The following is a 15,707-nucleotide window of genomic DNA, read 5'->3' as shown; positions in this document are numbered from 1 at the left end:
TACTTTATTTTCATCTTGGATTACACATATTTTTCTGCCTAAATTCAATCTTAAATTAATCTTCAAAGTGGCCTATTACCATTTTTACTTTTTAACCAAACCTTAATTTCTGAAATCTAAGAAGGTTTTGATGTATATAGTACTTATTCCTCATATCTGGAATTATGTTTCTTATATTAAATCAGATATTTTCATGTTATTTCTTTTGGCTTGGTCACCAGTAGAACTTCCCACACACTATTTGTCCACTTCCATCTGATGTAATTTAACATTGGTAATTACTAACTCTAGATTCTCTTAGTCAAAATGAAAAGAAATAAAAATGGACAGAAAAGAAGTTATTACAAACTAGGCATCTAAGTTATTATTAAAGTCAGTAAGAATGGACAAGAAAAGTGATAACTAAAAGGGGGAACCTCAAATGTAGGAGGGACCCACACCTCCAGTTACAAAATTGCATTTGCTGGATAATGTGTAAGGACAGCTGATTTAACCAATGGTTTGGGTGTGATCCATTCTTCATATGTTTAAATATTTGAAGAGTACAAAAAGTAATATTACAAATATAATTATTAACATTCTTCTTAAAATTGAGTAACTTCTAGATGTATTTTTATGGTAATGCCTTTCTTATCTTGTAAAAGAATTTTACTGTCCCTTTATCCCTTTACTCTCTTTCTTACATGAGTGTTTGTTTCATCCTTTATTTTTCTGCTGTTTAGATTTAACAGATTTGAGGCAGGAGCACATACCTATTTCCTCCTGCTGTAGTTACTTCTATGCATCTCCCATCTCGCTTTTAGAAGCACCCTGCTTTTTATTATTTTTTATACATCTATTTGCTGTGTACATCTAGCTCATGAGTCTCATTTGTAGGGTCAGAACAGATCCTGCATTTTATGGATGAATATCAGTGGCAACATAATAGCTTTTCTCCAGGAAGACATACTATGCAATCACATATAATCAAGTATTTCTCTTCAGCTGGGCTTGAGAAACTAAATAAAGCAATCATATAAAATGTTCAATGGCTATAAGCACTTACCCTTTGGCAAGAAGTTGTTATGTTTTCTATACATTTTAGTTTGCAAAATGGCATTAGAAGATTTTAATTTTACATCTTAATTATTGAACCGAAAAAGAAAAATGAAACACAAAAGAGTTTAGCACTTATTTCACACAGGAACAAATGAGACTTACGGTTAAAACCCATTTTTTTCCTTACACGCTGTCCTATAAAAACTGGAAAGACTTAAAATGTCCTATATGTAAAATAACATTTTTAAGAATTTGCTCAAGTCAATCTGCTTATGGTCTGACAAATCTTAATTATGTTCTTCTCTCAGATTCACACAAGGTAAAAATTCATTTTATGCTTCTCTGATATTTCATATATCCTTTTATTTATATCATTCCCACGAGGCTTTGATTTTGAGCAAAAATGTAGAAGAATATAAAATTTAATAAAATAAGCAAAAAAGATTTTAAAACTTCATTGTACTTGTATAAGTAAAACAAAATAGTTTGACAAAGTATTTAGAGTGGCAAGTGACAATGATATAAATAAAAATAGGGCACTGAACTAGTAAATAAGACTGAGAGCGTCACAGAAAGTTTCTGAAGAGACTCCAGTTGATTATGAGGAGCAAGTTGAATTTAGACGCGCAAACACAGAACACGGTGTTCTAGACAGAGCACTTGAGTGTCCATGAGACATCACAGTATGTTCCAAAAGCAAATCATCCCTTGTGTCTTGATTAAAAGTGCTGTGATAGAAACTCTAGTTGCCTATCAAACATTAATTTCCTTTCTCTACGTCTCTATTAATGCTCTCTTTCTCTCTTAATTACAAGAATATCTACTTCTTCTTTAAATTTAAGGAAGGCCACAGAATTAAGGTATGGGCAAGGATGTGCAAATAGAGATCAGTCTTTATGCCATCTGGAAGAATCCTTAAGCACGGGCATAACTTCCTTTGCCCCTTCCTCAATCTTGCTGCCTGCCTGGGACACAGGTAGTTAAACTTTGTGTGTGCATGGTATGTATGAAATAAACCATATGTTCTCCACAAATCTATTTTTTCATTTTTTTCCTAGCAGTTAAACATAATTTTAACTAATACAGCTGAACATAAAGAGAGTAGAAAGAACCGTTAAGCAAAAATCATATGATGAAGATCCTTATAAGGTAAAGATTTGAACTGCATCTGCTAAATAGTAGGGTATCACTAAGTACTTTTAAACAAGAGAATATTATGAATAGATTTAAATTTTATAAATATTATGCAATGGTATGTAGAATGCCTTAGAATATGACCATACTGGAAACAGGAAAACTAATTTAAAAGCTAGTCAAATAATAAAAACATATCCAAGAAGACCACAGGTCTTTACTTGAGTGACAAGTATTTTATACCAAGATGGAAAATGAAAGGGAAGGGAAAAGATTAGAAGACATAATGAGTTCAGCTTTAGGTATTTTGACAGTGAGTATCTATGACTATCCAAGAACACCTATACAGTACTTCCTGATCCAATAAGAAAATTCTGTGTAACTATTAGTCAATGACCTTTGTATGCAAAGATATCAATAGAGTGATTAAAAATCTGATGTATTTGCTATACTGTCAAGCTAAACCCTTCTTTGCAAACCAAAGACCACGGATGATAGTTTAAATAAATACATAAAAGAAATTAAGCAAAAAGCAAACACCTCCTATCTTACTAATATAGGTGCACTTAGAGCTAAAATTCCTACTGCCTCATTTAAATGAGTAATTATAAAAAGGAATCACTATAAAGTGAATATAGGAGATATTGGATCATTTTCTTGCTTTACCTCTATAGTTCTGTCTGGGGGCTAAACTAACTTGTAAGAAAACAAAAAGTGCTCTCTTATGAGATCATTCTTAAACTCTTTATAACCTTCGGAGATTGTGTGGAAGAATCTGAAAAGAATATTAAATATGAAAAGAATCCTGTGATAGCATAGATTAATCCAATAATAAACTTTTAAGCTAATGACTCTTGGAGTACAATTTAATAATTTAGTAAATGACTCAATTCCTATTCCTACAGACCTTTAAGATATAAATTTCAATTCAGTATTTCTCCTGCACACTAAAAGTTAAATGCATATGCAATTCAATGTTAATTTCTTATTCTAAAAGACTTTGCAATAGACCAATTCACTTATCTTCTTCTTCTCTGCCATTTATTTCAATTGAATAAATACAATACATTTCTTCCCTGTTTTGATTGAATAAGTGAGACAGAATATGCCTTTGAAATTCTTGCACTCATCAATAAGAATGAGTGTTCTTAGAACAGACAAAAGAGAATAAATGCATTTATTTCTAAATTAACAGGTATATATCCTGGGTTTTTTAAAAGACAAAGATGGGGGCTGATTAGTTACATAATAATTATTCCTAAAGCATAAGTGTTCTAGTTAATTATTTAAATTAGTGTTTGAAATTTATTTTGAAATGTGAAATGTGTGGAGGTGACCTCCTGGATTTGTGCTCCCAGAGAGGAAGGTGTGGATCTCCACCTGCCACAACGCTGGAGGATTGCTTCTCCACAGGAACGGCGGTGTGAACCCACGGAGAATCACCGTGGGACACGGGGAACAGGAAAAAACAGAGGCGAGTGAGAAATCAGACCGAGATAATTTGGAGAGTGCGGGACGGAAAACAGACAGCGGAGTGCGGGACGGCCGTGCCTGCCTCACCGGCGAGTGGGGCGGGTGCAGCCCCACAGCAGAGCGGCTTGATCTCCCCACTGACCCCCACATCCACTCGGTCAGGGATCTGGCTGAAATAGGTGCAGAATCACCGCGGGAGACGTGGAGCTCTGAGGACAGGTGACATAGGCGGGAGAGAGCTTGGACTCGGGCGGGTCTCCGTGGTGCCCTATCTCTTAAAGGGACAGACGCGGACCTGCACCGAGGCGAGGGGCCCCGAGCCTGAAATATTAAAGTGGGATTTTTTTTTTCTTTTTTTCTTTTTATCTCTCTCTTTCTTTCTTTCTTTCTTTCTTTCTCTTTTCTTTCTTGTTTTCTCTTTCTTCTTCTTGTTATTCATATTGTTTCTCTCCTTTTTTTTTTTTTTTTTCTTTTCTTTTTTCCTTTCTTTTTCTTTTCTCCTTTCCGGTGTCCCTCCAGCCCAGGAGCTACTGTAAACTCCTGAGTGCTCCAGACCCCCAGCTGTGATTCCTATCGGACCCTGAAAATTACCCCCCAGTGCCAGTGATCTGCGGGTGGGCAGGAACAATTGTGCGGGCCAAGGTCTAATTGCTGCAGAGCCATAGGGTGCCAGGCGGCTCCCCAGGAGGCTCCATCCCCTGATCCATAGACCCTCTCCAGGTCCCCTCCCCAGGTGTGAACACTGAGTGCTTCCCTAAACGCAAGAGTGTGGAGCCCGGACCTTGGGAACACTGGGACAGTGTAGACCTTTGCCCGTGGGAGCTGCAGCAGCTGGGGCACTGAGGGAGTGAGGGCACTGCCTCCTCCGCCGAGCCAGTGTCTTTCCTGCTGAAGGAGACAGAAACCACACATCCAGAGGAAGAACCAAAAAGCCAGGGGGGGGGGGGGAAAAAAAAAAAAAGAGAGGGAGAAGAGGCTTTCTGCTTGCAAATCGTGTGAATCCTGCCTACTAACTGAAAGTCCGCAACACAATGATTTAACTTGCCAAACTGGTCTTAGGTCAAGCCAACCCTCTGGGGGTGGACCCATCAGAAGCAGTCCCCCAACTGAGATAGAAAAAAGAAACTCTAAACAGCACACAACAGTCTCCCCCTATAGATAAAGGAAGGAACATTCCTAGACTGTTCCATAGCCTAAGAACAGAGTACAAGACGTGCTGTTAACTAGACTAAAGCTGTGAGAAAAGATCTAACGATAGAGCCAGATGGGAAGGGCTCAGCGGAAAAATATGGGGAGCACAAAAAACCAAACGGAAACCTCGCCCCCAAAGAGAAATACCAACTCTCCTCCAATTGGCACAAGCCAGTTTCAGAATACCAATATGTTACCAGAAGAATTTCAGTCTTGGGTTATAAATAAGCTGAATGATATACAAGAAAAAATTGATATCCACCGCAAAGAAACCGCAAAAAAATTCCAGGATTTGGAAGAAAAATTCACTAAAGAAATAGACGTATTGAAAAAAAACCAAACTGAACTCCTAGAAATGAGGGATTTATTCAGGGAGCTACAAAACACAGTGGAAAGTCTCAAGAACAGGGTAGATCAAATAGAAGACAGAATCTCAGAAATCGAAGATAACTCTTTCCAATTAAATAAGACAGTCACAGAGATAGAGCAAAGAAATAAGAAAAAAGACCAGAGTCTTCAAGAAATGTGGGATTATGTGAAGAAACCTAACGTGAGAGTTATAGGCATCCCTGAAGGTGAAGAAGATAATAAGCAAGGGCTGGATAAACTATTTGAAGACATAATAGAAGAAAATTTCCCAGGCCTTGCTAAAACTTTAGATATACAGGTTGAAGAAGCTCAAAGAACCCCTGGTAGATTCATAGCAAATAGGAAAACACCACGCCACGTAGTCGTCAGACTGACCAAAATATCCACTAAAGAGACCCTTCTTCGAGCTGTAAGGAGAAAGAAACAAGTAACATACAAAGGGAGGCCCATTAGAATTACGCCAGATTTCTCAACTGAAACTTTACAAGCAAGAAGAAGTTGGGGCCCCATTCTCACTCTTCTGAAACAGAATAATGCCCAGCCTAGAATCTTGTACCCAGCTAAGCTAAGCTTTCTATATGAAGGAGAAATTAAGACATTCTCGGATAAACAAGGACTGAGGGAATTCACCAAGACAAGGCCAACCCTCCAAGAAGTACTCAAAAGAGAGTTACACATGGATCATCACAACAAAGACCCACGAATGTAAAACCACCCAAGAGCTAAAGATCAAATTCTAGCCACCACAATGGCTCAAGAGAGAAAACATAGCAAAGAAGTTCTACCCACTAAGATAAACAGAAATCTGTCCCAATTATCAGTTCTCTCACTAAATGTCAATGGCCTGAATTCCCCACTCAAGAGACATAGACTGGGCCAATGGATAAAAAAACACAAACCAAGTGTCTGCTGCCTTCAGGAAACTCACTTAACCGGCAAAGATGCATTTAGACTGAAAATAAAAGGATGGAACCTGATATTTCAAGCAAATGGTAGCCAAAAGAAAGCTGGTGTGGCAGTTTTAATTTCCAATAACTTAGTCTTCAAACCAACAAAAGTAATAAAAGACAAAGACGGTTACTACATACTGGTGAAAGGCACAATTCAACAAGAAGACATAACCATACTTAATATATATGCACCCAATCTAGGTGCACCCAGATTCATAAAGCAAATCCTACTCGATCTAAACCAAATCATAGGCAACAACACTTTAATAGTTGGAGATTTTAATACCCCACTGACAGCACAGGACAGATCCTCCAAGCAGAAAATAAGTAAAGACATAGTAGACTTAAACAGAATGCTAGAACAAATGGGCCTGACTGACATCTACAGGACATTCTACCCAAAAACCACTGAATATACATTCTTCTCATCAGCTCACGGGACATTCTCTAAGATTGACCATATCCTAGGTCATAAAGCAAGTCTTAAAAAAATTAAAAAAATAGAAATCATACCCTGCATCTTCTCAGATCACAATGGAATAAAAATAATAATGAACCTTAACAGGAACTCTCATTCCTACGCAAAGTCATGGAAGCTAAACAACCTTCTCCTGAATAACAATTTTTTAAAGGAAGAAATTAAGTCAGAAATCAAAACATTCTTTGAATTAAATGACAAAGGTGACACAACTTATCAAAATCTATGGGATGCAGCTAAAGCAGTCCTGAGAGGAAAATTCATTTCCATAAATGCCTATTTCAAAAAGACAGACAATTTACAACTAGACAACTTAATGAATAGACTCAAAGAGCTGGAGAAAGAAGAACAGACTGACCCCAAACCCAGCAGAAGGCGAGAAATTATTAAGATCAAATCAGAATTAAATGAAAAAGACAACAAAAATACTATAAGGGAAATTAATAAAACAAAAAGTTGGTTCTTTGAAAAGATAAATAAAATAGACACACCACTGGCTAGACTAACCAAGAGCAGAAAAGAAAAATCTTTAATAACTTCCATCAGGAACATGAAAGGAGAAATCACAACCGAAGCCACAGAGATACGTGACATTATCTATGAATATTACAAAAATCTTTATGCACACAAATTGGAGAATGAGGAGGAAATGGACAAATTTTTAGAATCACACAGCCTTCCCAAGCTCAATCAGGAAGAAATAGAATTCCTGAATAGACCAATATCAACAACTGAAATTGAAACAGCAATAAAAAACCTTCCCAAAAAGAAAAGCCCTGGTCCAGATGGGTTCACACCTGAATTTTACCATACATACAAAGATGAACTGGTGCCCATCCTACATAAACTATTCTTCAATATTGAGAAGGATGGAATTCTCCCCAACACATTCTACCACGCCAATATAACATTAATACCAAAACCAGGAAAGGATGCAACAAAAAAAGAAAACTACAGACCAATTTCTCTCATGAACGTAGACGCAAAAATTCTCAATAAAATCCTAGCAAATTGTATCCAAGTGCTGATTAAAAAAATAATTCATCATGACCAAGTAGGCTTCATCCCAGAGATGCAGGGGTGGTTTAACATACGAAAATCTATAAATGTAATTAACCACGTAAATAGAAGCAAAAATAAAGACCATATGATCCTCTCAATAGATGCAGAAAAAGCATTTGACAAAATTCAACACCCTTTTATGATAAAAACACTTAACAACATAGGCATAAATGGGACCTACCTAAAAATAATACAAGCCATATATGACAAACCCACAGCCAACATCATACTGAATGGGGAAAAACTGAAAGCATTCCCACTCAGAACTGGAACCAGACAAGGCTGCCCACTGTCCCCATTACTTTTCAACATAGTATTGGAAGTCCTTGCGAGAGCTATCAGACAAGAGAGCAGAATCAAAGGTGTCCAAATAGGGACAGAAGAGATCAAACTCTCACTCTTTGCTGATGACATGATGTTGTATCTGGAAAACCCCAAGGACTCAACCAAGAGACTCCTGGAATTAATTAACGAATTCAGTAATGTCTCAGGTTACAAAGTCAATACACACAAATCAGAGGCATTCATATATGCCAATACCATTCAATCGGAGAACCAAATTAAGGACTCAATACCTTTCAAAATAGCAACAAAGAAAATAAAATATCTAGGAATATATTTAACTAAAGAGGTAAAGGACCTCTATAAAGAGAACTATGAAACGCTAAGGAAGGAAATTGCAGAACACGTAAATAAGTGGAAATCCATACCATGCTCATGGATTGGAAGAATTAACATCGTTAAAATGTCTATGCTACCCAAAGTAATGTATAGATTCAATGCAATTCCTATTAAAATACCAACATCATTTTTCACAGATTTAGAAAAAATAATTATACACTTTGTATGGAATCAGAGAAGACCCCGTATAGCAAAAGCAATCTTAAGCAATAAAAACAAAATGGGAGGTATTGATTTGCCAGACTTCAAACTATACTACAAAGCTGTGGTTCTTAAAACTGCTTGGTATTGGCACAAGGGCAGGGACACAGACCAGTGGAACAGAACAGAAAACCCAAATATAAAATCATCCTCATATAACTATCTAATCTTTGACAAAATAGACAAAAACATACTCTGGGGACAAGAGTCCCTATTCAATAAATGGTGCTGGGAAAACTGGATAGCCACATGTAGAAGACTGAAACAGGACCCACAGATTTCACCTCTCACAAAAATTAAATCACGGTGGATAACAGATTTAAACCTTAAATGGGAAACAATTAGAATTCTAGAAGAAAATGTAGGAAAGACTCTTACAGACATTGGTCTAGGCAAAGAATTTATGAAGAAAACCCCTAAGGCAATCGCAGCAACAACAAAAATAAACGACTGGGACCTGATTAAATTAAAAAGCTTCTGCACAGCCAAAGAAATAGTCATGAAAATAAACAGACAGCCTACAGAATGGGAAAAAATTTTCGCATACTACACATCAGATAAAAGACTGATAACAAGAATCTATTTAGAACTCAGGAAAATCAGCAGGAAAAAATCAAACAATCCTATCAAAAAATGGGCAAAGGACATGAATAGAAATTTTTCAAAAGAAGACATAAGAATGGCCAAAAAACATATCAAAAAATGCTCAACATCCCTAATCATCAGGGAAATGCAAATCAAAACCACAATGAGATACCACTTAACTCCGGTGAGAATGGCCTTTATCAAAAAATCCCAAAACAACACATGTTGGCGTGGATGCGGAGAGACAGGAACACTCATACACTGCTGGTGGGAATGCAAACTAGTGCAACCCCTATGGAAAGCAATATGGAGATACCTTAAACAGATTCAAGTAGACCTACCATTTGATCCAGCAATCCCATTATTGGGCATATACCCAGAAGAACAAAAGTCATTCTTTAACAAAAACACCTGTACCCGAATGTTTATAGCAGCACAATTTACAATCGCAAGGATGTGGAAACAACCCAAGTGCCCATCAATCCACGAATGGATTAGTAAACTGTGGTATATGTATACCATGGAGTACTACTCAGCTATAAGAAATAACAATGATACGACATCTCTTTGGTTCTCCTGGAGAGAGCTGGAACCCATTATACTAAGTGAAGTATCCAAAGAATGGAAAAACAAGCATCACATGTACTCACCAGAAAACTGGTTTCCCTGATCATCATCTAAATGTACATCAGGGAAGGATACCAATTGGATATCAGACTGGGATGGGGGGTGGGGGGAGGGGATGGGTGTATGCCTACATGATGAGTGCGTTGCACACCCTCTGGGGAATGGTCATGCTTGAAGGTGCAGACCCGGGGAGGTGGGGGGGGGAGGGGATGGAGGTATGACTACATGATGAGTGCCAGGTGCACTGTCGGGAGAATGAGAACGGACGCGCTTGGGACTCTGACTCGGGGGGATGGGTGGGACATGGAAAATGTATATAACCTAAACTTATGTACCCCCATGATGAGCTGAAATAAAAAAAATATATATAAAAAAAAAAAAAATAAAAAAAAAATAAAAGACAAAGATGGGGGCTGATTAGTTACATAATAATTATTCCTAAAGCATAAGTGTTCTAGTTAATTATTTAAATTAGTGTTTGAAATTTATTTTGAAATGTGAAATGTGGTCACTGCTAGCCTATTTCATGATTATGAAAATATTCTATGTAGGAATTTTTAAATATACTCTCATATTAATAAAATAGAATATCAAGCCACTAAAATTATGATATAAAAGCTAGTATATTTAATGTCAGGAAAACATATTCACACTTTTTAATATGCATAACAAGTGCATATATAACAAAATGTCAGAATCAAATCTATAAAAATACATAATAGTTAATGCATATGAGCTTAAATTTAAGTGTTTTCTTCAAGAAAGTCAAAATCTGGACAGTTTTGTCAGCTAATTTTAATACTGTACTTTCTTTTATGAAAATATGTCACTAATGGTGATACAAACTAAAGGAACAAAGAAAATAAAAATCAAACACAATAGATTTTTAAAACATACACCCAAAAAACAAAACAAAACCACTCAAAGCTCTGCTTCCATAAAATTCCCGAAGAAAATTTACTCAGATATAATCTACTTTACAGCAAACATCAGGATTAAAACATACAAGTTTTATTATTCTAGAACAAGCCATGGGAACTTTGCAATAATATTATATAATACTTAAAAGTAACTTTCTACAATTTTAACATAGTTCAGTTGATTTCTTAAATATTCACAGGCATTCTCATATAAGGTAACACAGTTTGACTAAAGTTAATTTCAATAAAATAACAATTTATGTATACATTGAAATAAATTGGTAGTTAGTTTAATCCTGGACTATCTCTCTCATGAAGTCCAGTTATGTCTTTTAGGTTTGATTCTTTGTTTGCCTGTTTGGAATGAAGTATAGAATTGGAGTCTAGAGAGAAGTCATGGTGATAAAGCATCTTCTGCTTAAGGACTATATTTTGGGCCAGGCACAGTGGCTCACACCTGAAGAGGTGGGAGGATTTCTTGAGCTCAGGAGTTCAAGACCAGCCTGAGCAAGAGTGAGATCTCACATCTACTAAAAATAGGAAAATTAGCCGGGCTGGTGGCATCTGCCTGTAGTCCCAGCTACTCGGGAGGCTGAGGCAGGAGGACTGCTTGAGCCCAGGAGTTTGGGGTTGCCGTGAGCTATGATGATGTCACTGCACTCTACAGGGGAGATGGAAAAAGACTCTGTCTCAAAAAACAAACAAACAAACAAACAAAACCCCACTATATTTTCTTTATCTACTGCTGCATCACAGAATACTGAAAACTTAGTGTCTTAAAACAGCAATGTGTCATTACCTCTCAGAATTCTGTGGGGTGCAGGGGGTAGCTGAGTGGTTCTTGCTTTGTGTCTGCCAAGCAGTGATAATCAGTTGTTGGACAGGACTGCTGTCACGTGAAGCCTTGAAGCCTTGACTGTGCTGGAAGCCCAAGGAAGCTCACTCATTTGGCTGGTGGCGGTTTTCAAATGACTGCCCACCTTGGGTTGTCACCTAGAGGAACTGCATAATTTCTTTATGTGCCCTGAGTTTTTCAGAACATGATGGTTATGTATCAGGACTGAGAATTCAAGTGATACAGGCAGAAATGACCAGCATTCTATGACCCAGCTTCAGAAGTGTTGCACCATCATCTGCACTGCATTGTGTTAGTTGGATCAGACAGCCCTGTTTCAAAGTGAGAAAGGATTACACAAGGGTGGAAAAAACAGGAGTGGATGACTGGGGAAAAAAGCAAGAGGAAAGGTGGCATTTTTGGAGAATAGCCTCCACAGTCAGAATACTCATTGTGTGACCACTTAAAAAGGATACTACTCTCAAAAAGAGTAATGCTCAAAACTGAATGAATCTACAAAACTTGACTATCTCCTCAAAACTCTTTCAGTCCCACCTAGTTTCCCTAGTGATATTGCTTCCTGACCATCTCTGTTTTCTTCCCATCTTTTTCTTTTCTTTTCCTTTTTCTTTTTCTTTTTTTTTTTTGAGACAAGGTCTTGCTCTGTCTTCCTGGCTAGTGGGCAGTGGCATCCTCATATCTCACTGCAACCTTAAACTCTGGGGCTCAAACCATCCTCCTGCCTCAGCCTTGTGAGTCCTGGGCCTACAGGCGCACCATGGCCGAGCGTTATAGAGATGGGGGGGCCTCACTCTTTCTCAGGCTGATCTGGAACTCCTGACCTCAAGTGATCCTTCCGCCTTGGCCTCCCAGAGTGCTAGGACCACAGGCGTGAGCCACAGTGCCTGGCCTCCATCTTCATTTTTAATTAACTGATGCTTTAATAATCAAATACTACAAGAAAAAGTAAAGCATCTGGCATAATTCCTGAGAGGTAGTTAGAGTTTGATTGGGTTTGATTTTTAAGTGAAGCAAATATTTGAAAACTATAGCATACTGGATTTAAACATTCAAATTGTTCTACTGTAATTTTCTCTTCTATTCAAGTATACTACTTAATTATCTCCATTATTTTACAAGATCGATTATTCCTCCTTCTAAATCCTGCTCTTTGTCTTTTCTGATCTACTTCCTTCTTGGTTTACCTTCCCAACTCTGGTCACCCCTTCCCATTCCATATTTCTTGTTCTTTTTCTTATATACATTCCTTAAATATAACTATGCTATGGTTCTTTATGAGTGACAAATAATGGTTGGAGGAAATACCTATGAAATAGGAGGGGACAAGAGACATCAGGTAAGCTAGTGTAATATAAGGAAAAAAACTAGTACGTGTAAGAGAGACATATAATATATTCACACTTGGAGTGAGAGAGACACATTGGCAAAGACATAATCAGCAAAAAAAAAAAAAAAAGATACATAGAAACAAGGAATGGATTTTATTCTTTAATAAAGAAAAAAAAAGTGAAGATGTCCAAGAGCTCAGTAGAAATTATAACATGTAGAATTAAACATTTTAGTTTCCTTGGCAACAGAACCACCACCTTATGCCAGTAGCATCACAGTGATGAAAATATAGGTTAATGAAGTAAATAGAAAGTAAGAGCCATACTAGGTTCATTAGTTTTTCCTTGGGGAGAGGCCATGGAGAAATTGGGGAGCATTTTGTGATAAACTTCATGTAGGATGAACGTGACTATTAAGGAATAAACTTGAGACTGAGTATTAAGGAAAGTGAGAGACACTCCCCCCCCACCTTCTCAGGTACAGCTTACTTCTTCATTCTGGGTCAGTGCTAATAGATAAGTCATGTAGTTGTATACATCCATGTTGCCTTGGCTAGTTTAATAGGCAACAAAACTTGAAACCCTAGAAATCAAGGAAAGAAAATAGGAAAAAAAAATGGATCCTCCTCTCCTGGTTCTCTGTATTGGGGTTCTGAGCAATTCAGACAGTTGTTATTTATGTCGCTCTTCTCCCAATGTGCTCACCTTGGAGGACTGTGCTCTCTGCAGAGTGGAGTGTAGATAGGGTGTCAGAGATTTGCCCAGCATCCAGCAGGAAGTGTGAGTGAGTATCTTGGGACGCTGGTAAATAGGAGATTCAGCTAGACTGAAAAATAGTGTCCAGAATGAACACCTAGGTAGGAATTTCTGAAAGAGCTCATAAATTTCTAAAATTTTAGGACAATACATGTTTGATTCTTTAATAGAGCCACTTAAAAAATGGAGTGGGTTAAGATTTTCATGTCCCAAATGGTCTTTGGAGATAGATAACCCAAAAGATGACATAGAAAAAGTTACTCAGGAGGTGGAAGACAAAATAACCCAGAAACCCACTATAGGAGAGAGAGGGATCCTTGTAAAAAGTTTGGCTGTAACAATGGCGAGAAGAGAAAGGTAGACACCAAAGATCCAGGACAAGGGGATTCCTCTGTGAGATCTGGCCGATGTGGAGACTGAGATAGTATACAAAAACAGGGCTCTCAGGAAGGTGAATTTCACCTTCACTAGGAAGGTAATGTACAAAGCCAAACGTCAGCATCCCTGACAGGTTGTTAGGATCCCGCCTCTATACTTGTGGCCAACTCTTGTTGACCGAGGAGAATAATAGAAGCGTGGCTGGGGAAATGTTCTCTTTTATGAGGGACTCTGCCTTCATGAAAATTAGGGATAAATCTCTGAAAGTTGTCAGCAATAAGGGGACTCCACAAGAGAAAAATAAATAAATGCCAAAGATGAAGATGTGGAAAAGGTGACAGAGGAGTTAAGAAAAATTCTATTTTTATTATTGACTTTTCTCAGGAAAGCTAAAGAAGAGAATGATTCCAAGTTAGTTTTTACTGTGAGAATACTATTTTAAGCTGTGTGTAATAAGTATCTAATCTTATGTAAAAGAGAGTTAGTCTTAGACATTGCTTTTTGTGACAGTAGTATAAATCATTTTGGTTAAAATTAGTATTGAAACATTAAAAAATTTTTTTAAGTAACAATATAGTATTTCCACCAGTTAATGGTAATTTCCTTTAAACATTTTTCCTTGAAACAGATATGTTTAATCATGCCTGGCCTAATGGAATTGTTGTACAATATTGGTACGAGATGTGTGAAAATATAAAGAGCTGTGTATTTTCACATTTCCAGGGTCATTCTTAATCCCCAGGTATTAGAATTGAAATGGACACCCAGAATGTTAAATTGAAAAATGTTTTTTCTCCTAGGAGATGATGTCCCTGCCTGTGATAGAAATGGAAAAGGCTGACGGTTTGCCTCTTAGATTTCTAAATCTCTCAGAAAAACAAGCTGTACACTTATGTATAAATAAACACAGACACAAATGTATTTACTCGAGTGCACACATGTATGTTTGGATAATTTTGGTGTCTTCTCTCTGCCTATAGTTTCTGTGGCCTCTGAGCTTGGATTTGAAGCAGGTAGGATGCTGGAGCAGTCTCTCTACAACATTCCCTTGAGCAAAATGTGGGACAATGGTGACGATGGAAAAGTGTATCTTCAAGTGAGGATATTAAATAAAAGCAGTTGGCAGAAAGATGTTTTATTATATTGGAAGGAGAGGTACCAAAGTTAAGTCTAAAAGTATCAGAAGCTTTTGTACCAAGAGCTTGGGAAAGGAGCTGCCATGGTAAAGGTCACAGGGTTGTCCCCGCACATAGTCAGGCTTTGAACCCTTGTCCTCAGAGGGGCATGCCCAGGACCACCCCGAGATGAGAGCAACGACTGTGAAGATGAGGAAATAAATTAGGCACAACTGAGTGAAATTGAGTTTGTGCTCTTTGTTCTCAAGAAGTGGAAAGCACAAAAAAGGGCAGAGGAGGGAGGAGGGCAGATGAAAAGTTTCTCAGACTGCAGATCCTCCCTCAAGTGTAGCTGGCTGAGCTCTTCCCGAGAGACTGAGGATGTGAAAGGCATCCTGGCATCCTCATTCTGGGAGAGTGGCGGAATGGACAAGGGAACAGCTGAAGCTGTGGAATTCTTGAGGATCACTTCGTTGCAGGGGAGACACCTTAAACAAGTTATGTGTAATCAAGAATTATTTAATGGTCCAAGTCTGGAAAAAGCATATTTGGTGATATGCTAATA

The 15,707-nt window shown here is 37.7% G+C and overlaps 1 protein-coding gene across 1 annotated transcript in view; it reads right to left on the bottom strand.

Annotated features, from left to right (window-relative positions):
- The window catches only part of LOC123637481 (CCR4-NOT transcription complex subunit 1-like), a 147,785-nt gene that overhangs the window by 13,030 nt on the left and 119,048 nt on the right, over window positions 1-15,707 (bottom strand). The gene's annotated exons all lie outside the window — the stretch shown is intronic.

The sequence above is a fragment of the Lemur catta genome, chromosome 4 (genome assembly GCF_020740605.2).
Source record: "Lemur catta isolate mLemCat1 chromosome 4, mLemCat1.pri, whole genome shotgun sequence".
NCBI lineage: Eukaryota > Metazoa > Chordata > Mammalia > Primates > Lemuridae > Lemur > Lemur catta.
Note: the sequence above shows the minus strand (reverse complement) of the source record. Positions and strands in the feature narration are given on the sequence as shown.